The sequence below is a fragment of the Cyanistes caeruleus genome, chromosome 7 (assembly GCF_971803275.1).
Source record: "Cyanistes caeruleus chromosome 7, bCyaCae1.hap1.1, whole genome shotgun sequence".
Classification (NCBI taxonomy): Eukaryota; Metazoa; Chordata; class Aves; order Passeriformes; family Paridae; genus Cyanistes; species Cyanistes caeruleus.
Window position 1 is genome coordinate 18177788 of NC_141707.1, and position 6139 is coordinate 18183926.

Consider the following 6139-nt stretch of genomic DNA (forward strand, 5'->3'; position numbering starts at 1 on the left):
TCTAGAAGAAAATAAAAATCAACATTTCCAAATTTTTGCATAGGGTGATAGCAGATCCTGTAGAGGTTTGAAAATCATTGTAGACTATTGATTTTCTCTCAACAGAAAAGTAGTATGTTAGCAAGCACCATTCAACATTGCAAAGTAATGCAAATTACTTTGCAAATGGATGCACAACAAGCTTTTTAATTCTTCTCCTTGGCACAGACAATGCATTTTTCCAGTGTGCAAGGTCTGAGGAACAAACCTTGTTACCTGCCATCTTTCCTAAGAAAGAGATGTAACTCCACACCATGTGCAACAGTAATTCTCCTGCTGAGGGAGGAGGTTAAACACCATTCTCTGCCTTCTTACAGTGAGAATATGAAGTTCTTTTGAAAACTCCTTGAATGTTGCTCTTTCAGCATACCAGACCTCAGTCCCTGTGGGGCTTCCCTGCTAAAGTATCCTGTGGTGTTTTTATTCAGATATTCCTCCATAGCCATGAGGTAGTGGCACTCTGCAAAATCACCCCTTTTCTTTCCTCAGCTTTATGTTCCTTCAGGCAGCCCCAATGCAGACATATTTTTCATGTCACCATTATGAAAACGTTTTGCAGAACGTTCTATTTTCTTTAATGAGTGAAAAAGAATTTGATTTCCCCTTCATCAAGCAATGTATGTGCTGCCTTAAATCACAGTTTGATAGATCTCTGAATGGCATGAGTAATTAACAACCCCTTTTAGGAGCTTTGTAATAACCAGTAACATCAAAGGGTAGGAATAAACCAGAAAATAAACCAATAATTAAACCAATATATCTTTTAAACATAAGTGGATTAAAAGCTCCTTTGAAAATAAGCATGTGCACTAGCCAACATCTAAATGATGGACTTTGTCCAAGAAACTCATATGATGCTGAACAGAAGATGCAACAAATGTCCATCACACAATGGGATTAGTCTTGGTGGTTTATGCGATAAGAAACACAAATTCTGCCTGGCAAACATTCAGTAGCAAAATGCCCCAGAGGTTTGAAACCATGCTGGTCAGGCGTGCATATCAGTCAGTAGTGCAGATCAGCAAGAGCAGGTCTGCAGAGCAGAACAGTTGCTGAGAAAGACCTGACATCCTTATTATGCATTTTTCATGATTTTATTTGAACTTGTCCAGTGTGGTAAAGCTGTGGTGCTGTTGGGAGTACTGTGGATGCACTGCTGGAGGGTATCTTCCAGTTATTTTATCCAGTTTGTGTACTTGGACACTGCTGTGTGAAGCAAGGATGAGGCAGCAGGGTCTACAGCTAGGTTCAGTTCAAATCTTCTCTCCCCATCTGAGCTAAAGCAAGAATGCAATGTGCTCTTCAGTGAGAAAGAAGGTCAGGGAAAAGTGCCCTTAAATACTTGCTGCTCTTGGGATGCCTTACTGTGCTTCTCACTTTCTCATTCTGGGGTTTGAGCTGCAGCCTTGGTTACACCTGTGTTACTTGGGTCACGTTGGGGGGAAATACAAGGTTTTTTATTAGATGCTATCAGGACTGGGCTCAAGGTAAATCAAATTCTACTGGCACTTGGCTGAAATACAGGGATTACCCCAGTGCCAGCCCCAGGTAAAGGGTGCAGGACTGTGCCTGCCTGGGCAGAGGCATGGTCAGTCACCACTGCACTGCACTGCACAGAGGCTGGCTGAGACAGGCTGCAGGCGCTGCATCTACAGACACAGTGAATTTGCAGTCATTTCCTAGGATAGAGCTGAAGGCCTGTCAGCAAGTATCATATATGTATCAGTAGTCAGTAAAAATCAGAAACAATGTGGCAGGATTTTTTTTTTCATATATATACTTGAATCTGATAGTGCAAACTTTGTGTTTTTTAGAAAGGATATTATAGTATTAATATTCCAAAGCTGATATTGTATCTAGAAGTAAAACTATATGTGTTATAAAAGACTTGAATGACTGGATAAATATTGTTAAGTGCTGCTTCGAGAATGAAATGCAGAGCTAGAGTACACCCACACATAAATAAAAACGCTGTCTGCTGGGAGATCTTTATTGTATTTAGCAGAGAGCTATAAATGTACATTTGAATAGGGACTTGTATCACTATCTCATGTTTAAATCTTTGAATGTACAGAAATCAGAGCCTCACAAGTTCAGTTCGCTCTTGGATACTTAAATACATTCAAATAATTTTCCAAGTTGCTCAGACAAGCAACTTGTTCAAAAAATGAAATTGAAAATCTTCAGCTAGCTTTCTTGGGACAGTCCACAAAGATTATGGAGTTTTGGGTCCAGGAATTACCATAGCCATGATTTCAAAATAAAAACAACAGCTACTTTACTAGGCTCCACACATGAAACACAGTTGCAGCCAAAGGTGTTATTTTGGTGTGTTTTGTTAGAAGAGATCTAGATAAATTCAGAGCAAAACTTTGCCCATAAATGAGCCATTTCAAGACAGGCTTGGCATGTAGCCTAGCCAGCTTGCAGTTGTGAGTCACGTATTACAGAGGTAGTCAAAGAGATTGTTTTGTTTCTTTGTGAGCCAAATGTGCTTTCCAATCCTTCCTGCAGCAACTCTAGCGCTTGTAGGCTTTGAGAAGTAATTTTAGGATGGTCCCAAGGAGTCTAGTTGCAAATAAATCTGTCTGAAAACAATAAATGAGATTGTTTTGTTATGTTTTCCACTGTGGTTTGTTTTCTCCTCCATCAGTGAAAATTTACAGACAGTTCATGCAGTGTATTGTCTACAAGTCATTTCGCAGTTTGGTGCTTGCTTTTTCTGTTTGCTACTTCTCTGGCTTTTATATTTCTTTTATGAAAGTCCACATAATTTAAATAACGAAGCACAACAAAACAACTGTTTAAAGTATGGATTTTTTCCTCATTGTCTTCATTCAAAGTATGGCCAAATATCGAGATTAGTTTGCAGATCTAATTTTTATTCCTTCAGTTCAAAGTCTAAACTTTCTTAAAATGTACATGCTTACACTGACACTTGTCTTACAAAGTTTGCTTTTGATCAGCCAGTGCTAATATGCAGATTGTGACACTGCTTATCAGAATTTTATTCAACAGCTAGAATTGGCAGTTTAGGAGAAAAAGAGAGTGATTTATACTTAGTGAAAGTATCTATGCTGTATTATTGTATTGTGCATTTCATAGAATAGGAATAGCTGGAGAAAAAGAATGAAGAAAAATATTCACAATTGCTTGAGACTGTAGCAGATCAAGGTGTATCACCTATCTAAAATAAAAATGCCCTAGTATAAATCTGTTCAGTTTTAGCTCTATTTGTGGTTGTGTGTGGTTTTCTGGAAGAAACCTCAATTGTTTAGCCCTAGTTTTGGTGATCCCATATATGTGGGGTCAGTGTAAGGAATAACATAGCTGATAACCAGGCATTTAGGGGTACTTTGAATTATTAGAAAGTATTAGGAAATAAAATGCTTTATAAAGTATGAAATCATGAATGTTTGTCGCAGAAAATGATTTATACTAAATTAAACTTTTCTAAGCCTTTCAGATTAAAGCAAGTGTAGTTTCATTCCTAATACTTGCTTTAAACTCTCTCAAAACTCAAGTATGACACAGCTGGTGGGGAAAAAAAGGCAGTATCTTCTTGCTGAATTTTTAAAACTGAGTATGAAAATTTATTAAACTGATTGGAAGCCATGACAGGAAAGTGGTTTGGGAACCAAATGTCATTTCAATCATTGTGGCAGCTCAGGAGAGGAGGCTCTGCGCTCTGATAGCATGGTGATGAGCCAAGGATGGTTTTGGCATGCTCGTGGGTGCAGGGCAGAAACCTATACCAAGTGCTCGGAGATGATTTTTGGCAGTCTTGGCAGGTCCTAGAAGATGTTGCAAATGACAAGGAGCTAAAATGCTCCCTGGGAAGTCAGAGGAGGGAGGAGTATGCAGTCACTGCCTTTGATAACATGAAGTGAGGAACATTAAGAGCTCTCTTGCATTTCTTATGGACTGCTCTGTGTTGTGTTAGTCTTGAGAATAAGATTTCCTGGTGTCCCTGTGAGTCCAGGAGAGGGGGGGGGGATGCAGAAGACCTACGTGTACCATTCCCAGGAACTGGCTCAGCCTCTCCTGAGCACCTCCTGGTGGGCTCCAGCCCAACTGCAGTGCATGTTGCTTTGTCCTCCATTCTCTGACCCCTCAGAGATAAGCAGTTCATCAACCTTGCTGATTTTTGGTTCTGGGTTAGCTGCAAGTTCTTTTGGTGAATACAGACTCATGTGCACGTGCATGTTTTCCTGCATGTGAAAAAATGGCTGAGAATGAGCTAAACCTTCTTGTATTGTTCTGCAGTTTCCATGGTCTGAAGGGTGTTCTGTTGGCAGATCCTATCTGGTCCCTATCCCTGTCCCTTTGGAGGGCTGGGCAAAGAACTGAGCTGGGCATCAAGAGATCAGTGGGGAGAAAGGAGCCCTCCATGAGGATCCTGCCAAAGTCCCTGCTGCTGAGCAGATGGCTCTTGTGTTTCATCCCAGCTGGAGTTTTTCCATTCCCATGGCTCCATTTTTATACAGAAGAAACTGTAGCAATAAGGCCTTGAATTGTAAAGGCACAGATTACCATTACATGTAAAGAGAGGGGTTTTTCTGCTGTGCCCGAGTGTGGTTCTGCTGCATGGTGGTAGTCCTGCTCTCCACTACATCTGATCTGGGAAAGGTGTGGGGTATTGTGCACACAGTAGGAGATGCAGGTGAATGAATGCAGTTGGCAATCAGGTGTCTCTTCTGTTCCTCTCTAATCTTTCAGGTGGAGATAGGCATCTTTCGCTAGATGCAGAAACAGGGAAACCAAAAAACCACAGGATCCAAGAGCAAAACTCCTTTTGCCACACCAGGGAAAGCATCTCTGTGGTATCAGCAGGGTGAAATTCACTTCAGATCGCATTACAAAGGGATTGCACTGAATGCAATCAGAAACACACAGAATTCTGTGTGGCCTTGTCAGCTGAGGTGGCTCCGCAGGGTCCCGTGGTGCCTGGTAGATGCTGAGGCCCCGTGAGGATTAGGGCTGCCTGCTGAGGTGTGCGGTGTCAGCAGCAGCTGAGCAGCATCTGTTCCCGTTAGGGTACCTGGATCTTTCCATCCCTGAATTGCCAGCCAAAGCCTCAAGCAGAGATGCCTTTCTAGAAAGGCAATCAAGCCTGCGTGTGCACAAGGGTAATGTTCTGTCTCTGACCTTTTCAAGCTCCCAGGAGAGATGAAAAGAATTGAATCCCTGCCAGGGGAAGGGTTTAAATTGACATGACAATTCTGGGATTAAGCAGCTGTCTGCCAGTGCTTTTGGTAACCTAAACTGCATCTTCTTCCATTAATTTTCCTGTCCTGGGTCCTTTAGGATTGCTGTTAAGAAAAAGTTTAAATTAGCTTTGTTTCCATCCTTTATAAAAGGTGCTGTTTTTTCAATGTTTGCGCTCATCTAAATGGATGAAATCAATCTTGCTGTACAACTAGGACAACTCCAAAAGAGAGAGAGGGGGAAGGAGTGATTTCTGTGTCTCCTGAGGCAATGTCCTTTGCTGAGACAGCCAGTGAGAGGTACCACTGCTGGGGAGGAATATCCCTGCAGAAGGGCTGGGGCACAGCCAGACTCCTGCAAGGAAACTCAGTGCCCGAGCCAGAGCCACAGCTCACGGTCATGTTGTGCCTTGTCCTCCTTGTGTCTAGTGCTGATTTAGCAAGGAAGAGAAGCCCACGTGAATGATGAGCACATGCTGTGTACTGCTTGCAAGTTTTATTGCGCTTGATACAGAATTAGATCTGTCTCCTTGCTGAACTCTGATTTGCATGTCAGATTGCAGGCTTTATTGCCTTCTTTATTTCAATAGTAGAGATGCCATAAAGAAGTCTGGTTTAAAATAAAGTGGTTTATTTCCTTTCTTCTGCTTAAAAAGTGGTAAGAATCTAGGAACAAGTAAGGATTTTCTTTTTTGATGTTTTTATATTAATGCTTTTATTTTTTACTTATGTGTTGATTGTTTTTCAAGTTATAAGTGTGCAATGCAGTCAATCAACCTTTTCTGAATCGCTTTTACATTTTCCATTGATAAACAAAAAACCCCAGAAGGAGACAACATGGTGTGGTAGCATGTGCAACAGCCATGTTCCAGCAGAGATCTATCACCAGTGCC